The sequence below is a fragment of the Lissotriton vulgaris genome, chromosome 7, assembly GCF_964263255.1.
Source record: "Lissotriton vulgaris chromosome 7, aLisVul1.2, whole genome shotgun sequence".
Lineage (NCBI taxonomy): Eukaryota > Metazoa > Chordata > Amphibia > Caudata > Salamandridae > Lissotriton > Lissotriton vulgaris.
Genome location: NC_141695.1, coordinates 1,245,476,137 through 1,245,496,029, shown reverse-complemented (window position 1 = coordinate 1,245,496,029; position 19,893 = coordinate 1,245,476,137). Strand labels below are relative to the sequence as shown.

General features: G+C 44.9%; 1 protein-coding gene and 1 long non-coding RNA gene across 3 annotated transcripts in view; one reads left to right on the top strand and one right to left on the bottom strand.

Moving 5' to 3' along the window:
• Positions 1-13,962, bottom strand: part of CDHR2 (cadherin related family member 2) — a 464,115-nt gene extending 450,153 nt beyond the window's left edge. The window contains exon 1 of one of the 2 annotated variants that reach the window (XM_086931759.1): positions 13,799-13,962. The gene's annotated coding sequence lies outside the window, so the exon portion shown is untranslated. The remainder of the gene's footprint in view (positions 1-13,798) is intronic. The other variant, XM_086931760.1, reaches the window with a different exon arrangement.
• On the top strand, positions 9,850-13,855 carry LOC147703323 (uncharacterized). The gene is made up of 3 exons (XR_015297573.1): positions 9,850-10,900; positions 11,289-11,372; positions 12,481-13,855. It is a non-coding gene; the product is annotated as an uncharacterized LOC147703323 (long non-coding RNA).
• Positions 13,963-19,893: the final 5,931 nt, after the last annotated feature.

Below are 19,893 nucleotides of genomic sequence, written 5' to 3'. Positions count from 1 at the left end.
ACATCGGCATCAGCCTCAGCAAGCTTTTCTTTTGGGGGGGTGGGGTTTCAAACGTGCCTTGTAGGCAGGGCTCGAGGTGCAGGGGCGGCCTTAGGCATGTGCAAGCTGTGCACCTGCACAGGGCCGCCAAACCCCAGGGGCCACCACGCCAATATATATCCTTAATATATTAATCCTCTGAGGATGGATACATATTTGTGTGGCGGCCCCTGGCAGGGATTTTGCGGCCCCTGGCAGGGATTTGGCAGCCTCCGGCTCTGTTCCACTTCCAAACACCGTGAACCACCCCCCCCCCCCCACCCTCTTCACTGGCCTCCGCGCTCCACCCCGCCCAGACCCCCTCTTCCAGGGCCCCCTAACTACACTCCCTGCCCAGGGCCACCATGAGCCTAGAGCCGCCCCTGCGAGGTGGGGTACCACGTGGGTGGACGGCATCTCCCCACTTATTTTACCAGGAGCTCGATAACTTGAGAAAATGGAGCCACACATTCACTCTTTGGCCTCCCTGGGGCGAGATCAGAGCTCATTCAGAACACTGCTCACGCACTGGCTTCTCTGATGCAATCGCATCTAAGGGGTGAGCGAGGGGAGGCAATGAGTCTGATGGTGCAAGTCACGTTTCGTAACGTCACTTCCTGACGTGACATCAGCGTCCCCCACTTTTTTTTTTAGGACTTGTGCCCTGCTTGTAGGTAATTCTCTGCACGAGGCCCCGTCTCTTTAGGGGCCCTGCCGCCTCCTCACATAGTGAGATTGTTCTGCAAGTTGGCAGGTATACTTTTCTAAAGTATTTCAAGAACTGATGATTCTAGGACAAAATATCGGTGATGACAGGGAAAAGGAAAGCTTTTTAATGGTGTAATTTTCAATCAATGCTTAAAACACTTCCTCCAGTGTCTCATGGTCTTTTCAATGAAAGACGTGCTCAACAAGCGACTTTGTAAAAAATTAATTAGACTGAGATGTTTAACCTAAATATTTCCCTGGGATCAGACTGCACCTGCCAAAGATCTTAAGGAGCTACCCATAGATTCTTCAAGCATCCATTTTGCGATTCCTTATTAGTGAAAAATAAGGATTAGCTAATAAGGAATAGCAAAATGCTATACATGAATAACTCGCTTAAAAAATAGCGATTTCTTAAAATTCCTTAATTGCGATTCGCAAATTGCGAGTCGCAATTAAGGAATACCTCCCCATTCATTCCTATGGGCCATATGTATCAAAGGGTTTTACCCATTCTGTGTCTATGGGAAAATGTGTTCATACATATGGGCCTATGGGCCTAGAGGCCCATAGGAATGAATGGGAAGACAATCTCAATTTGCGATTCTCAATTAGAGAATCGCAAATTGAGATTGCAATTTCAAGGGTGCCAAGGTGTTGGACACCCTGTTGCACCCCTGAAATCTGCATATGGGTACATCTTGCACACACACATGCCCTAAGGGCATGTTTGTGTGTAAAATGGAACTTTGAAAAAAGCATTTTAGTGCATTTTTCAAAGTTTTTGCAAATTACCATGAAGTTCAACTTCATGGTAATTTTCTCCCCCTATTAGCGAAATCGCTTATTTTTTAACTTTAATGCATTGCATTTAAGGAATCTCAATTGCAACAGCAATTTAAGTAATCGCAATTTTGCGATTTCTTTAATTGCGATTTTTGCATTTGGGATGATGCATACCAAATGCAAAAATACCGGTCGCAAAGGAGCAGATTCTGAGAATCTGCCCCTTTGCGAGCTGTGTTTAGCTTGATGCATCTATGCATAAAATCCTTAAAACATTAATCCAATTTTGAGGGCTTCCAGGATTGAGGGGAACGGTTAAAGTGCATTACTGTGTAAGAAGCTGGCAGACACGGAGGAGAATATGTAACATCAGTGTAACTGAAGTGCACGGTGTTTAGGAATTCATTGGGAAGCGTTTCGCCACTCATAGCATATGTTATTTAAACTCCTATTGATTTCGGAAAAAGTACTTCTTGCTCCACTACGCAAAAGCTTGTTTACTTATATTATGTCATTATAGGATTTGGTAACAAGTTAAGGATTGGAATGAAAACTGGGTACAACGCATGCATTGGAGAGGTCAACATGTTAATGGTCGATGAACCATAATGGAGTTATATAAAACGCTATATTTATTGTATGTACTGTTGGGGTGCTGTATTGCACTAATACCATTTAGCGACCTTTTCCAAGAGTTTAAGACAGGGTAATATGTTAGATATAGTATTCAAGCTGACGGGATTCGTGGGGCTTTCTTACGCATAGGGCACACTTTCCCTGTTTGCGCCATTGTGCACCTTTCAAAAGGTGCACAGGGCGCAAACAGGGTCAGTGCGCCCTATTATATCGAATGCGCTTCCTCCAGATCAGCCGCGAACTGTGAAAAACGGAGTGGCTGCTTCAAAGTCGCTCAGTGTTTCGTGGTGCAGATGACGTGCTTCCTGCACTTTAAAGAGGAGGGTACCCCTTTACCTGCTGGATAGTAAAAGAAAGCCAAATAGCAGTGCCGGGGTCTCTGATATCATTGGGCTCTGGTGCCATTGCACCTGCTGCACTTATGCTAGCTATGTTTGCATGGGTCAGGGCGACAGAGGACGGAGACACCAGATAATGAGAAAGTGAGGAAGAGAGGCCCAAGTGGTGAGACAATTTGAGAGAAATTAACACCTTAGCTGCTTTGGAACATCCAGCTCCAGTGCTGAACGTTCCATTGCGCAGGTGCAGTTGGAACGTCCAACGGCCGACGGCAGCACTCCCGAGGTAGTGGTGCCGTCGGCCGTTGGTATAGGCGCAGCGCTTAAGAGGCTAATGACCAACGAAAGAAACAGAAGGTGGTGGGAGAAATTTGAAAAGCATTTTTATTGAACAAGAAAGGGACAGAGAGAATAAAACAACTAGAGGGGCGAAAGGGAGAGCGAAAGAACAAGAGATGAACATCAGCAAAGAAAAATGAAAAAACAGGAAGATAGAGCAAGAAGAAACAGAAGGGCTGGGAAAATAAAGAAAAGAGGATTCTAGAGATGGAGAAGGGGTGGTGGACAAAGCAGGGAAGAGTAAGAAGGACACAATGAGTGAGCAAGGAAAGAAGTGGTCAATGCAAGAAAGAAAAGGGAATGCTCAATGGAATGGATGGAAGAAGTGCAGGGAGTGTAATGTGGGTAAATAAGAAGGGAAGGAGAGAACGCTAAAATAGGACATACATGATAGAAAATCTGCTGAACACAAGAAAGATTATGGGGATTAAAGGAAAGAGGCAGGAAGGGGATAAAAGGAGAGAGAAGGGGGAAAGAAGGTGACAGTTGAGCAAAGGTGAAGAATAGAAAGGGTAGAGGGATGGCACAATATTGTCAGATGAGCGGGAGAATGACCTCTAGTGCCTACTGTCTGCAGTCTGTCTGCGCTCTTGTTGTTAACCATGAAGAGGGCACCGAGCTCTGAGTGAGTGGCTCTGAGTGAGTGGCGCTCAGCAGCATCTGAGGACAGTGAATGAGCGCTGCTGTTCAGCTGGCACAGACTCTGCCCATGAGCATGCCATTAATGTCCCAGCTGAGGCCAGAGTCGGTGTGCATTGAACTTTGCTCTTTTCTCTTGTTAATGTGCAGAGCAGCCGCAGGGACAGACTGTGTGAGCTCGAATCCGACACTGTAACTCACTCCCTCGGCAGCTGTCAGTGAGTGGCTGGGCTCCTCCAGCGAGGAGTGCCAGGCTTAGGGTGACCAACTGGCATTGGTGCAAATTCAGGACGGTGAGAGTAAAAATTCAGGACAAAGGGTCGAAATTCAGGACACAAATTCAGGACAGGAGGTCAAAATTCAGGACAAAACTTCAGGACAATTGGATACGTTTTACAGACACATCAGAGGTCGCGTAATAGTATATAAGTAAGCCCAGCCATATCCAAACATATTCAACAATTTGCAAATCTATCCACCATGCATCCTTCCATCTATCATTTCACTCATCCATCCCCCCTTTCACTCATCCATCCATTATCCATCCATCCACGCTTTCACCCTATCCATCTGTACACTCATCCATCCACTCTTCCACCCATCCATCCATTCACTCATCCATCCAGCCATTTACCCTTTCACCCATCCAGCCATCCTTTCACTTACTCATCCATCCACTCACCCTTCACCCTATTCACCCTTTTAGTCATCCATCCATCCTCCCTTTCTCTCTCCATCTACCCTTTCACTTAGCCATCCTTCCATCCATCCACCCACTCATCCATCTACTAATCCACTCATGAATCCATCCATTGACCCTATCACTCATCCATCCTTTCTCTCATCCATTTATCCTTTCACTCCTTCACTCATCTATTTATCCTTTTGTCCATATACCCTCCCTTTCACTCACTCATCCATCCTTGCATCCACCCTTTCACTCATTTGTCCATCCATTCACCCTTGCATTTATCAATTCATCAACCCATCCATCATGTCACTCATCCATCCACCCACTCACTCATAATCCACCTTTTCACTCATCCATGCTTTCACTCACCCATCCACCCTTTTACCCATCCAGCTACACTTCCACCTATACATCCAGCTATTTCCCTTTTCTCTCTTCCATCCTTCCACTCACTCATCAATCCATCCATCTTCTCTCATTATCCATCTATTCAATCTTTCATTCATCCATTCACCCTTTCACTAATTCATCCAGCCATCCACCCATCCCTTCACTTACTCACTCGCCCACCGTTTCATATTAATTTTTTTTAGCTGAGCCTTTTTGACAAGAGGCCCATCAAGAACTTCACCTGCGCTGTATAAGCCATTCCAGGACTGGGACAGAAGCCACCCAGGGCAGAGACAGGCTCCACCACGGGGGGGGGCGGGGCGGGGCGGGGCGGGGCGGGGCGGGGGGGTACAGGAGCCATCACAGGCGGCGGGGGGGGGGAGAGCCATCACTGGGGTGGGGAAGGAGCCATCACAGGAGGGGGAACAGGATCCACCAGGGTGGGCACAGGGGTGGGCATGCAGTATTCTAGTATAATCTTGGTCTCTTTCAGGGTGGGGTAGGGCTCCTCACTGCCTCCTGGTCAAGACAACGAGAAATCAGGCTCTTTCCAAAATGTTAGTTTTGCCCCCCTCCCCCCACTGTGATGTACAGCACTTACAGGAGATACTCCAGGAGACTGATTGTCCTCCATACTTTGTTAATCTGTGTGGGTGCGATTGTGCCATTTCTTCATTTAATTAAATTAAGACTGCATGTTTGAAGAACCGAGGTTTGTTCACAATGTAGTGACAATATTTAAGCTCTGTGAAGAGAACCAGTGCTGCGCCGTCGTGTAATCAGGGCCGGTTCTAGGATGTTTGGGGCCCTGGCCTGAAAGGAAATGTGTGAAGCCCTCCTAATTCGCATAGACATGGCGCATTCAAGCTGTTTGCATCTGAATAGATGCCCCTGCTCCTGAAGCTGCAGCCCCTCCCTCTCAGTCACCTTCAAGCACCTCTTAACGGGTCATCAAGGGCTGAAGGTGTGAGGGTTGCCATCCCGCTGTGACTCTCCAATAATGATGGTTTCTGAGCTTTGGAACAGAGTCAAGAAGGGAGGTGGGTGGAAGCTGTGCCGGCTTCAGGGTGTTGCGACCGGTGCCTGGGGTTAAAATTACGGACAAATGGCGTCCGTTAAAGAATCCTTCACGGACAACGGACAGACGGCCGAAATTACGGACTGTCCGTGAAATTTACAGACGGTTGGTCACCCTAGCCAGGCTCCGCTCTGCCCCAGTCCAGCTCAGAGAGCCCTTTCCGCCACGAAACCACCACGGTCAACTTTAAGTCTCCCGGTAGGCCGCGCGGGGTGAGCAGTGCACGTGGGACCAGCCCAGCCCTCTTACAGAGCTGGCTTGAACAGGGGCGTGGCTTGGTCAGTAAGATTGCCGAGGTGTGAGCTTCAGATTTTGCGACAATCACGCAGACATATAAGGTTAAAATACATGATATGAGGGCATGGTGCATGAGCGGGGTTTAAGGGGCAGAGGAAGGGGGGAGAAATGCAGATTGGTAGAGGTACTAAGTGAGCAAAAACAGTATTTTGTAAATTTACCAACATTTTTTAAGACTTTCAAAACAGAGAAAGGGTGGGTGTGTGTGTTTGTCTGAGTGTGTGTAAAGATTCCTGGTGAGCTCTGAAAGACGCCTCATCATACCAACCAAAAGCACATGTACCCAATTATTTACCAGATAATAAATGTATTATGGGGGTGTAACTCCCCATGGCCCCGTGGAGTTACGCCCCTGAACAGAAAGCAGGTCAATGGAATTTAGGTGTGTCCTTTCCTGCCTAATCATAGTGAGGCTTCACATCAGTGATGACCCAAGCAGTAACTATGTATTGTTAGCTTTGCAATTACCACATCTGGCAATAAATAAGTCAGGGCCGGCATCAGCACACCGAAACTGATTGGGTGAAAATGTGTTAGACTAGCCTGTGATGCATTGCTGTTGGAAGAGCTACCAAACAGGTTTGATATTAGCCCTTTCCAGCTCATGGGGTATTCTTGACTCAGCTCATGGGGTATTCTTGACTGCAGGAAATTCTGCCTCTTAGTGTGGGGCGTCCCACTTCGAGGAAAGACGCAGAGACTTTTTAAGGCATGGGCAATGGCTCTGGCCCAGGACCCAAGCCTTTCAGCCCCCCCCCCCCCCCCCCGAAAGAGCCAGCTCTGTTCTGCAGAGATTGTCCTAATGACCTTGAATGATTCTTAAACATATTTTTTAAATACCCTTTTTTTTCATGTTATTTTTAATGTGGGTGATATTTGAGAGTCTAGTACAGACATTTTGCAGAGAAATGTTGTGTTTATGTAACATCTACAAAAAAGTTTATTTTAGATCAAAACAGAACCTAACATATGAGAAATGGGAGGTGTCCCAGAGATTATTTGCAGTAATGTTAGTGAGATGCTGCTGTGTTACAGTATTGAAAACACGTCCATGAATATTAGATATAAAAACATTTAGCATTTGGAGAGTGTGTCTGTGCACTGTCAGTGACCTGGCCAAAGAAAGCATGAAAGAGCTGAAATTAGATCATAAATTCAAAGCTGATCTGAAGGGGCCCCCAAAGTACGTTTGGCCCAGGGCCCCCAAAAACCTTAAGATGTCCCTGGAAACACAAGTGCATGGCCTGCTTGCAGGTACGAGCGGCTGCCTGGGAAGTCTCCTGCTGGTGCAGAGGGCCTCCTTTACTTTAACCACATGCGTGCAGCGGTTATTTTTGCGCTGTGCGGCTTTTTTCAAAAAGCTGCGTTACATGACGAGCTCAGCTCGTCATGAGCACGGAAGGGGTTAAAACATTTTGTGAACCTGTGTGATGCTCATCTTCACAATGTCTCACACCTGAAGTGATAAAGTGGTCCTCAACGTGTGAAACCTAAGACGTTGTTAAATCAGACACAGGCACAATAGAAACATCAAAATGTCACGCACAATCCCAGTGAAGGCCTGGCACATATGAAGTGCTGCAGGAGCTACATGAAAAAACACTCTAGTGTTAAGAAGACCTGCCCGCATCACCAGTAGGACCGAAGATTGTCATGCAGTTCCAGCGGAGTAAACAAAGCTGCCTCGTGGTGGTACAGCGCTTCATTCCCAATAGTATAGTGACACATCATAGCTACTGAAACCAAGCATGACATTGTGTCCTGGTTATGCCAGGATTCAGTGCATTTAGTCTGAAGCTCAATTGTAACTGGACCACATTGTGCAGTCTTCGATTCCTCCAACTGCATTGATTAAGTGATACTTGTTTACATTGACCCATCCCCACAAGGGTGGTGCTGTTCAGCTACCACGAAGGGACCACACAATGGTGAGAGGAAGTAACTATGGAAGAGTGGGGAGTCTGCCTTATTACTGAGGAGAGACTTAACCATCCTGGGAGTCTGGTCAGTGGGACATGATGACAAATGCCACTGCCCGGCCACCATAGGGAAAAGTCCCTGTAATGTAAGGAAGGGGTTTGTGGGGCCTGGAGGGCAGGGATGGATTGGGATTAAAAATCAGCGCGGGCAGGCTAAACAAAATGTGACCCACAATTGCATATTGCCTTGCAAAACAATGCTTCAGTGAAATTTTATAAAAAAGGGGGGGGTTAACCTCTTCGGCGCTCATGATTTGACCAGCTCGTCATGAGCTAAAGTGGAGCTGTGCTCATGACAAGCTGGTCTCCTCATAGCGGAGCCGCTCCGCCCACACGCGATTGATTCCCCGCCTGTGGGGGCGAATTAATCAGTGGGCGGGGTCATGACAAGACCAGCTCTTCATGAGCCCAGCTCCACTGTGACTCATGTCATGGCGAGCTGGTCTTGTCACGAGCACCGCAGTGCCGTGCTCACCCCCCCTGCAACGTCGGGGAATTAACCCCGCAGCGAAGGGGTTAAAAAAATGCACGGATTAGTTTACACTGGTGAAATACTTGAAAACAAGTGAGGCCACTTTTGCTCAAGCCCCCTGCACCACTCAATATACATATATTAATTGGCCGACCCAGCGAGAGGAAGGGAGTGACACCTCTGCCGTTGATAAGAGGGAGGTAATGGACGCCCATCTGCTTCCAGAAAGGCCACTCAGGCACTCACTGGGCCGCTGGTGGCATTGAACAATGCAGAAACTGCCCAAATCAGCCCCCCAGGCTGCTCAAAAAAGCAGCCTACAGCTGGAACTGGACACCGGCCCCTCGGGCATTGCCCGAGTGCCCTCGTTACCAATCCAACGCTGATTGAGGGACATCTGATTGACTAGCAACTGATAGTCACTGTCGCTAAAGGCCTGACCCTGCCTCTAAACGAGAGATGTCCTTCAAAACGTGTAACTTTCGGCTCGGGATACTCACAGATTACATTAGGCAGTAGAGCATGGCAGCAATTGGCAAGCCTGTTGTACTATGTGTGCTGTGGCACTTCCTGCGGTGTGCGGTTGTGTGTGAGCGAGTGGGCAGTCATATCCCTAGCATGTGTACATAGCCACATGCTCAATAATAAACATGGATGTTAGAGTGTATTGTTATTTGAGGTTGCATCCTCAAGCTATGTATTTATGTATTTGAAAGGTTGGTGGTTATTTATATAGGTGGTCGTGGTTTCGGTCGAGTCAGTTTCTGCCTGACCGCTGAAGCTGAGGAACGCATGCTGTGGGCTCTGTATTTTTACTTGGAATTAAAGAAGCAAATCTTCTAAGAGAACCTTGGGTGTGCCAGGGAAGCAGCACCACTAAACAGGTGTCTACCACTTAGCCATCATCCCAGAGAAAGAACCATGTTTAAATCACTTATAAATGATTAAGCCTATCAACGCCTCCTGCCTGGGCTACAAGCCTGTAATAAAAAAACACCTACAGAGTTGACCTAAGCACGGAGAAACTGACAACAGGAAAATTAGCACTAACCTTTCCCACTGAAAACTTGAAACATAGTGGGCCAGATGTATATAAATTCCATTCACAGAAAATGGTCGCAAAAGGTGCACCAACCTTTTGCTAATTAATCTTTACACTAATATGTTGGCTCGCAAGATATCCATTTGGCATGGGTTGCAATCCAGCCTACCTCATTACTATTCAAATTGCGACTCATTCGATTGGTGGCTGGTGTGGGTCGGTGCACAGAAAGAACGCAGCCAGTTTGTGATGAGTCCTAAAGGGAAATGTATTGAAGTCTTCAGTCAATATGTAGAGCCCATCCTCTACAACAGCGGCCATCGTAAGGATAATGGCCTACTGGGGTCAGTAGACCACTATGTCTATGATCACTTTTTGATTTTTTAAATACAGCCCATTTTTCTTAAATTAAATACGGCTGTATTTCAAAACAAGATTTCTTTTTTTTTAAAGTTTGAGAGTAGGTAGTGATTCCGGGGACCACTGCCTACTCCATAATAAACTTTGTTTTAACATTCGCAAAAGGGAAGGTTTCCCCTTCCCTTTTGCCAATGAGTTACCAGCCTAACCCAGGTATCAGTAACTGGTCAATGTTTTGCAACAGGATTTCAGTCACTAAAAATTGATACATTCCAAATTCCATTGTGAATTGCAGTATGGATGTGGGGCCCTAAACATGCCCCGTTCAAACAGCAATTCATTATGCATATGCAAACCTATTTTGTGATTTACTGATTCACATAAAATGTTTAGTGCATAACAAAAAACTATTTTGGGTTGCAAACTGTGCAAGTTAAAGGTTTTGTGAACACAAAATATCTCTTTACATCCGACCCCGTGTTCACCACGGAAAAACTCTGTCCATCATTGACTATAAGTAATGTCTAAATGAGCATTTATACATTTACTTGTCCATAGATCATAAAGAAACATTGCCCACAGCCCCATGAGCATCCCCCACCCCTAATGCTTGGCCATACATTTTAATAACCTTATTATATCTGTTAAAAGTGACAAGCTTCCATCAAGTTCAGGATTTCTAAACCAACAGCTCATATAAAAAGAAAAAATGCAAGAAACAGAAACCAACATGCTCCCTCAAATTACATCAGAGGTCGGGGAGAGGGGGGGCTCATTTCTGAAATTGACTTCGCTACCAAGGCATAGCTGCTTAGTTTTACTTGCAATTAAATGCCACTCAAATTGTCACACACAAGACAAATAAATGACGCAGCAAAATACACTCAAACATGGACGGGTGGCCCATTAGCAATTTCAGAATGTAGCTATTGTAAATGGAAACAAATGGAAGCGCCTACTGTGACCATCTATAATTCTATATGGTTATTGAGAGCACTGGTTCCATAAACCCAAAAGTCCAGCATCACAGGAAGATGGACTCAAACTACTGACAGGAGTCCTAACTCCTCCTCATGCTGTCCAATGAGAAGCGAGCCTGCAAGAGACGTGTGTTCCTTCCCGGTGGAGTAATAATAATAATCCACATTTGTAAAGCGCACAATCACCAGTAAGGGTCTCTAGGCACAGGGGGCCGTCGGGAAGATTAAGCACAGGGGCGAAACACAGGCCCCCCACCGCAGGCCATGCGGTGCGGGGGTGGCCCTAGCTCCAAGGGGCCCCCTCTGCACTGAACTCTGGCTGGAAGAGCTCCTGATTGAGCCTGGAGGGGGCCCCCCTAGGTACCGTGCAGGGAGGCCCCCTCACTTTTCGTTACACCAGTGATTAAGCATGCTATTGCCCAGAGTCACATGGTGCTGGGCTAATCTGCCGCCAGTGTGGGGGATCGAACCATGTTTCCCAGATTCCGAAGTCAATCGCCCTAGCCGCAGCGCCACACCTCTTACTCCAGTCTAGAGTCTTGGACCTGTGGGGGCCTTGAAGGTATGTTGCTAGGCAACACCTTAGAAAACACTTATCTGATGGGAAAAATTGAAACAGGTGTAAATCTATGCTACTATAATAAAGTAAGAACTTCCAGGCTTTGAGGCGGGTAAACTCGGGAACCACAGCGCCAATCTACACACCCGATACACCGTTGAAATAGTCAGGGTATGTAGATGGTTATAGGCTATATAAATGTAAAAAATAAACGTCATTTACAATATTTATATTTAAAAAAAATAGTAGTCCTCTCAAAGTAGCGCCGGCCGCGACGTGCATGCTCACTTCAGGAGCACGGGGAGGAGCGGCGTCCGAGGAGCGGCGGACATGGTGCGGGGGAGGAGCGGTAACGTCAGGAGCAGCGGACAGGCCAGCAGCGGTGCGAGCGGACAGGCGGGAGGAGCGCCGGCGGAGGAGCGGCGGACATGGCGCGGGGGAGGAGCGGTCACGTGAGGAGCAGTGGACAGGCCAGCGGCGGTGCAAGCGGACAGGCGGGAGGAGCGCCGGCGGAGGTAAGGGGACCCATGTCGGGGCAGGCGGGGGACGGGCTGTTGTAGTCATGCGGTCAGGCCACTCTGAAATATGCATAGTGGGAGAGTGGTTAGTTTTTAAAGATTTGCCCTGCCTAGCAACGAAAGTGGGAGTTCGCTCTAGAGAGATATGTTGTACACAAGTCCATTGAGAAGTGGTTCGGGTCGGGGAAGGCGGGGGACGGGCCAGGCGGGGGCCCGACCTGATGGACAATATAGGGGCGGGCGGGGGTCGGGGAAGCTGCCTGTTGCTCCCGGACAAGGTCGGGACGGGCTGCTAGTGTAAATGTAAATTGATACTTGTATGGCGCACTACTCAAGGGTCTCAAGGCGCTTGTACGAATACCGCTGTGGAACCCATCCTGGCTTTCCCTGTGAGGCGTCCACTCCTGGGCACCCCCAAGGTGGAGGCCAGGCATCCTTAGCGTTGTGGGGGCCGTTGTGGAGATTAGGCAAGCTATTGCCCAGAGTTGCAGAGTGGGACTCCATGATTGGAATAGGCACCGAGGCTAGAATGATCAGATCCGTGGAATTTTGAGCCCAAGACCCGCCGAGGCGGGGAATTGAACCCTGGTCCCGGGCCAGACTTCTGCATCAGAGTCTGCCTCTCTAACCATTGGGCCACACTTCTCCAGGTGCAAGTTTCAACTGTGGCCTGTCCCCAACAGGAACAGACTGGAGCAACCGGTGTTTAAATCCAAAAGCTGCTTTTATTTTCAAAGGAAATGTCTTGTTCCCTCTGTTCCTGGTGCTGCCCTTTGCAGCCTGAGTCCTGGGTCGCAAAGACATTGCCAGGGGTCCCAAGAGGCAGGCCAGGGGTCGCAACTGTGACCCCAGCCGTCACATAAAAGATACCCATACATGGTGGCAGCTGAGTCCTCCCGACAGAACGATGGCCCAATTCGGGCATCCGTCTGTTGCTGAAAAGAGCGCAGCCTGGAAACGGGTTTAAGGCATGTTGCACCGACTTAGCCTTTCATCCGCGATAAAACGAGAACCATTGACCAAAGTGAAAAGTCACACCTGACATGAATAGCGCTTTGAATCGCCAAGCTCGTGGTAATCTATGCAGGAGGAATGTGTAGCACCATATCTGTTGTACATGAAGATCCCTATGCTGATTGAACGGGTGGTGCGATGGATAAGCAGGGGCAGGTGAGGAGGGCATAGGGTGGTGGAGTTAATAAAATGAGAGCAGGGATTAATAAAGGCGAGAGAGTTACCAAATTAACAGTGAGAGCCGAATCAAGGTCCTAGCTTGGGTCTAAGAGCCATAAAGCCAGCAAATTTGGGAACTAAATTGTGCAGCAAACTTCTTGTAACAATAGGAGAAAGACACTTCGGAATTAAAATGAATGTATTTCTTTAGTTTGCAGAAGCATTTGACTTTAAAACAGTAGACTGTACCACTGCACTGAGTGGCATTTGTTTCAGAAGGAATACCTTCTAATTGTGAACGTAGAAATATTCATGCCACCCTCCCCGCCCTGGCAATGATGCTATTAGTGAACGAAGAGGCAAATCAGCTGTCATGTGTATTCTATAGGCGGCCTAGCTTGTTGTTTAGGAAGCAATACTTAAGTCTATTAAACACTTTGGTAAAGTTAGGGAAGCCAGGATTTCTGCAATTCAGCCACTAGGTGGGTACCCCTTTCTCTCATTTTACATCACATGCTTTGCCCCTAAATCTTTGAGGTGAACAACAGTACAATGTGTTGAATAAATACACATATTCAATAAGAAAACAGCTTCAAACAAAAAGGCTTTCTGGAATATATTGACCAAGGTAAGGGGGAGGGGCAGCAGTAACCACATGAAGACTGTCCTATTCTGGCTCATAGTTCCAAAAGGCTCTCGCGCCCAGCCAGTGTCTCGTCCGCCTCTAGAATGTAATGCCCGCGGATGCCCTGTCCCTTCAGACATCCGGTCCCGCCCCCCTCAGCACCGACCTACCTGGTCTTACTTGCCCGCCTGTGCGGCCGGTCTCACGAGCTGTCGGGCTTTGGTCTCTGGGTTCAGGTAATCCCACAAGTCTTTCTGTCCGCGACCTTTGTCAGCTGCCGGCTCATTATCGCCTCAGGAGACTCCTTCCGCCCCCAACCCCAGCAATCATTAACAAGGCCGCTTCCCTTGTTCCCGGCAATAAATACCGGGCCAATGTCCGCTTATAAGGGCTGTACCTATGGGAATAACGAGCAAAGACTAAACAGAGACTACAACAGAACTGAAGCCATCATTTATATCTAGACTGCCCCCTAGCGACATGTTTACAGTACACACACGGAGCGTAAACTGCTGTTCTACGGGGCTCTTGATGAAAAATACGCCTTTGACGTCTCTCGTGTGGACAAAAAGTAAAAGCAACACCAGAGACGAGTTCTTAAATATATAACCCAGATCCACCGAATAAAAGAGGCACATCTTTTATTACTTGAAATGTATACATGCAAGCTCGCCTTCTGCTTAGAGCAGCATTGTGTGTTTTACACACACAATTTGGGGTTTTTGGAAGTGGAAACTCAATTTTTTTTTTCAAAAAGATTTTATTGGAAGAATTTGTAGATACAGTTATCTTGTACCAGTTAAAATGGTGCAGTGGGGATAAAAAGGGGCAGCTGTGCTTCCTTCCATGCATGACAAAAATCAATGTTTTTTGGTGGGAAACATTTTCAATGGGTTCTGATGAACATGTATACATTGCTTTAAGAAAAGTTTGCAGTTTGCACAGTTTTTGGCTCCCATTTGAATTAATATGTGTTAGAGCAAGCAACGCTGCTCATACATGGGCTGCTGAACACCGCATAATTCACAATTGCTTGAGGCATAATTTTAACAACGTTGCCACATAATTTGGTCCTTCCCTGCTACATGTTTCCAGGGGCGCTGAATGAATGGCCCCAAACTCACACCATACCTACAGAAACATGCATTAGAGTTATAATATTGTGTGAAGCGCTTATGCCAGCATTATGCGCCTGTAAAGCACCGAGGATCAGTGGTTCCAGTTGGAGTAAGGGACTGAGATGGGTTCATTTTTGGGTCTGTTGTATTAGGATGACAGTATAAAGGCAGGGCCCAGAGGTGCATTCAGCAAACGCAGGGGTCAAAGATGTTGAGGTCTAGAACAATATATGCGGGTATGTTGAGAGGTAGGCCGCACTATCTCAGCTTGTTGCTGTGTGGGTGCCTTATGTCTCTGCACGGCAATGCTTTTGGGGGGCGTGTTAAAAAATTCAGCAGTTGAAATGAACGCCTCACCAGGGGTAGTAAGCCTTATATAAAAATAAATGAATACATTATAAGTAAAGCTCGCAGGTTTCCGTTTTTACAGATTTATACAAATAAATGCAGACAGAAAATAGTATGTTTTCTGTCTGTATTTTTTTCAAAAAATGGAAAAATACAGAAAATGTGGCTTCATTTGAGTGACTTTCCCTACTTTCTTTCATCAATTTCAGGGCAACAGCTGAACCGTTAGATGGCATGTGACGTTAGAAACCAGGTTGAGATTTCCTTAAATAACAACATATGGCAGCATCCTTTTGTAGAATAATGCTAATATTTACCTGTGTGTGTATTGTTATGCAATAATTGGCTACTTAATTTTCTTTTTTTTTTTGTTGGTTTTTTTTGTTTAAGAAATTTTTATTGAGTTTTAGCAAAAACACAAACAAAGCCATACAATAATGTAAGTGATTATAATAATTTAAGACAGGAGGCATTCAAGTTAATAAAAAATTCCAGAAACACCAATGAGGAGAAAAATAAGAGTAAAGAAAAGAAGAAGAGAGAAGATAGGAAAGAGGGAAAAGACAGAGAAGGAAGGAGGAGGGGGAGAGAAAGAAGCTAGATGAAAGTTGGGAAAATGCAAGAAGAAGAGCAGGATATAAACTCACATGGAATGGGTAGAAGAGAGGTAAGAAACAAAGGGGATCCATAGGAGATCAGATTTGATTTTTAGAGGGACAGAAGAAGAAGAAGCAACAGAAATTCTATGTTCATCGCATATGAAATTCCACCAAGTTATAACAGAAATTTTAGAATTATCTTTCCAGCAAGATAGAATCACTTTAAATGCAATAGCAATGAACAAATCAAGTAACCGAGCATTAGATGAGATCATATCTATATCATCTGATAAAGAACCTAAAAATACATTTGCTAACAAGAATGGTGCAGAACATTTAAACATACGCATGCATATATCCCAGATAGAGTTCCAAAATGAGAAGACAGAAGGGCAGTCAAACAGTTGATGTTTAAGTGTACCTGGTTCAGAAGAACAAGACCAGCATGTAGAGGGTGAAGCAGGAGAAAACTTGGAAATACTTACAGGTGTAAAAACAACTCTATGATAAATGAAAAAAGGGATTGAGTGATGCGTGCAGCAATAGAAACCTTAAATAATTTGGACCATGAAAGGTGCCAAACATCAACTGGTAACAAAATATTCAAATCAGCTTCCCAGGCAGTCTCAAAAAAGGATTTAGGACGATCTAAAACATTAGAAACCAGTAATCTATATACATGGGCAGCTTTTGGTTGTTGTAAAGAGAACAAAGGGTAGAGTGGGGATGTGGGGGAAAAGGAGGGTAAAACATCGGGCGGAGAAAGGGACGATAAGTGAGAGCGAATAGCATCAGTTATGATGATATACTCCCGTAAACACGAAATAGGCAGTTGATATAGATTTTGCAACTTTTGGAAAGAGAGAATAGAATTATTGGAAAGGAATTGATGTACAAAAGAGATCCCCTTTTCTTTCCAGTATTTGTAATAGAAAGACTTGCCCTTATATTTGAGGAACTTATTATACCACACAGTGGACGATAAAAAACATTGAAGGGGAGATAGGTCTTTGGTAAAAGTGTCAAGCAGCAGCGACCTCGAGTACTTCAGAACTGGGTGTTTGGACAAAAAGGAACAATTGAACATGAAAACAGCATGTTGAAACGAAAAATCTTTCAACAAGGAGCATTCAAACACCACCCATCTGGGTACAGGCGAAGTCAAAAAATCATATGCTAAAGTGAAGGATTGTTTTATAACAAAAGCAGAGTGATATAATTTAAAGTTGGGAAACCGTACTCCACCTTCATTTTTTGGACGAATGAGAGTTTGCAAAGCAATGCGGGGGTGTTTATCATTCCACAAGAATTTGGTACATATAGAATTCAAACGAGCAAAGTATGAGCACTGAATTTTTATGGGGAGCATAGATACAGTATAAAGAATATGTGACGTAATCATAATTTTAATAGTATCCAGTCTACCCCACCAGGACAAAAATAAGGGAGACCAACTTTGGAGAAGGGACTGGAGTTTGTTAACAAGGGAATCAAAGGTAAACTTAAGGGAATCAGCGAGAGAGGAGGAAAACCAAATGCCAAGGTATTTTATTTTGGAAGGGCACCAGGCAAAGTCAGTGGATTGAAACATGTATTGGTAACAAATGGAGTTGAGAGGAAGGACTTCTGTTTTGGAGAGATTAAGTTTATAACCAGAGATGGAAGAGTATAAACGAACTTCATCCATGAAATGTGGTAAAGATGAGACTGGGTCAGCCATATAAACAAGGATATAATCTGCATATGCAGATATTTTTGTTTCAATAGACGCTAATTTAAAACCATGGATATTGGGGTTAGTTCGGATATGTTCCAAAAACGGTTCAAGACATAGGATAAATAATAATGGGGAAAGAGGACAACCCTGTCTCGTGCCTCTATTCAAGGAGAAAAATCTAGAAAATTGGTTGTTGACAAAAATACTAGCACAGGGGGAGGAATAAAGGAGTTTAACTAAGGAAATAAAAAAGGGACCAAAACCAAACCATTGCAAAGACCGAAACATAAATTGCCAGTTGATCCGATCAAAGGCTTTCTCTGCATCCAAGGACAGAGCTGCAAAGGGAGATTTAAATGATTTACTGTGGGAAATAATATTAGCGAACATACGAGCATTATCAGAGGCCAACCTGCCTTTTACAAAGCCAACCTGATCAGTTTTAATCAAAAGAGGGACGAGGACATCTAGGCGAGAGGCAAGAATTTTAGCAAATATTTTACAATCATAATTAATCAGGGAAATAGGGCGGAAATTTTTACATTGGGAGTGATCTTTGTCTGGTTTGGGAATTATGATAATGAGGGCTTCCAGGAAGGATCCAGAAGCTTTGGCAGATGAGATAAAAGAATTCAAAAGTTGATGTAATTGGGGCACAAATATGTTATGAAATGCAGAGTAAAATTCAATAGGTAATCCATCAGGACCCGGGGCTTTAGATTTTTTAAGGGAAGAGATGGCTTGGAGAATTTCTTGAAGAGAAATATCTTTCTCAAGTTGGGCAAATTCATCTGGGAGTGAAGGAGGAGATGGGAGACCCTCAAAAAAAGACGTTAGGTTAGAGTCCGATGGGTGAGTATCATCAGTATAAAGAGTTTGATAGTAATTATGAAAGACTTCTGCAATATCCTCGTCTGAGGAAACCAACTTATTAGTTTGGTCATTAAGAATAGGACCAATCGTTTTACGTTCAGATTTGATTTTGAGATAATTTGCCAGCATTTTACCCGTTTTGTTTTGGCCCCCATGGTATTTGGATTTAATTTTCAATAAGGTGTTACAAGCTTCGATCGTAGCAATCTTATTTAATTCAGACTTAGCTTTGATTAGATTCTGAAGAGCATCTTTGGATTTAGAGGAAAAATATGAGTGCTCAAGGGATTTAATAAGCTTGAGTTGGTCGTCATATTTGAGTCTATTAAATTTCTTCTTTTTTGCAACATAAGAAATAGTAAATGCGCGGAAAGCAGCTTTAAAAGCGTCCCAGTTATTAGGAATAGAGGTATCAGAAGGATCATTAGGGAGAAAAAACTCATTAATATAGACCGTAGCTTCCTTAACAAAAGTAGCATCAGACAATAGAAATGTATTGAATTTCCATCGACGGAATTTGGAGGAAGTTGAGGTGAGATCAAAGGACGCATGGACAGGTGCATGGTCAGATAGAAAGATAGAACCAATATCAGACTTTTGGAGTGAGGGAAGGAGAGACTTACTAACCATAATATAGTCTATCCTAGAACGGGTATGATGAACATTGGAAAAAAAGGTATATTCAAGGGTATCAGGATTACATGTTTTCCAAACATCGTAAAGAGGACGCGAGGCAATGGCAGATTGGAAACATTTATGGGTTTTATCAGGTTGAAATTTGTGAGATGAAAGCCTGTCTGCGAATGGATCCAACCATTGATTAAAGTCACCAGCAATTACAATATTAGGGCAGTCCATAGTAGAAATAAGGATTTTGATATCGTTCCAAAATTTAGGATCTGGCCGAACTGGACCATAAATGTTTAATAGAATCAAAGTTTTATTTTGGATCACAACCTTTGCCATTACCCAGCGTCCTTCGTCATCATTTTGAGACGATAAAATTTGGACTGACAACCCTTTATGGAACAAAATCGCAACACCCCCTTTCTTGTTAACCGCAGGAGAAAATACCACTTGACCCACCCAATGACGTTTTAACTTAGAAAATTCAACATCTGTACAATGAGTCTCTTGGAGAAAAACAACTTGAGAATCAATTTTAGACAAATGGGACAATACCTTCTGACGCTTGACAGGATGACCAAGGCCGCGAACATTCCACGTCGCAAAATTACACATGATGTAAGGTAAGGATGGGGCAGTACACGTGGGGTGGATACACTGCAAGGAAAACATCTACAAGGGAGGACAAAGCAAAGAAACATGTTACACCAATATAAAATACCCAATAGACATAATGAATGAAAATACAATATACCAAACTCACTGTGCGAGACAACAAGAACCAAAGAAGCCATAGGACAAAAAACAGAGACTGTCCAAGGAAAAAGAAATAGGGGAGAGCCCAGAGGAAAGGAAGATCGTAGGAAAAGAGAGAGAAAGAAAGGAAGGAAAGAAAAAAGAAAAGAACATCAGAAGGAAGACAAGGAGACAGATCAAGGCAGAAAAAGCCAGGTCTGAGAGGAAAGAAATGGCCAAGACATCGG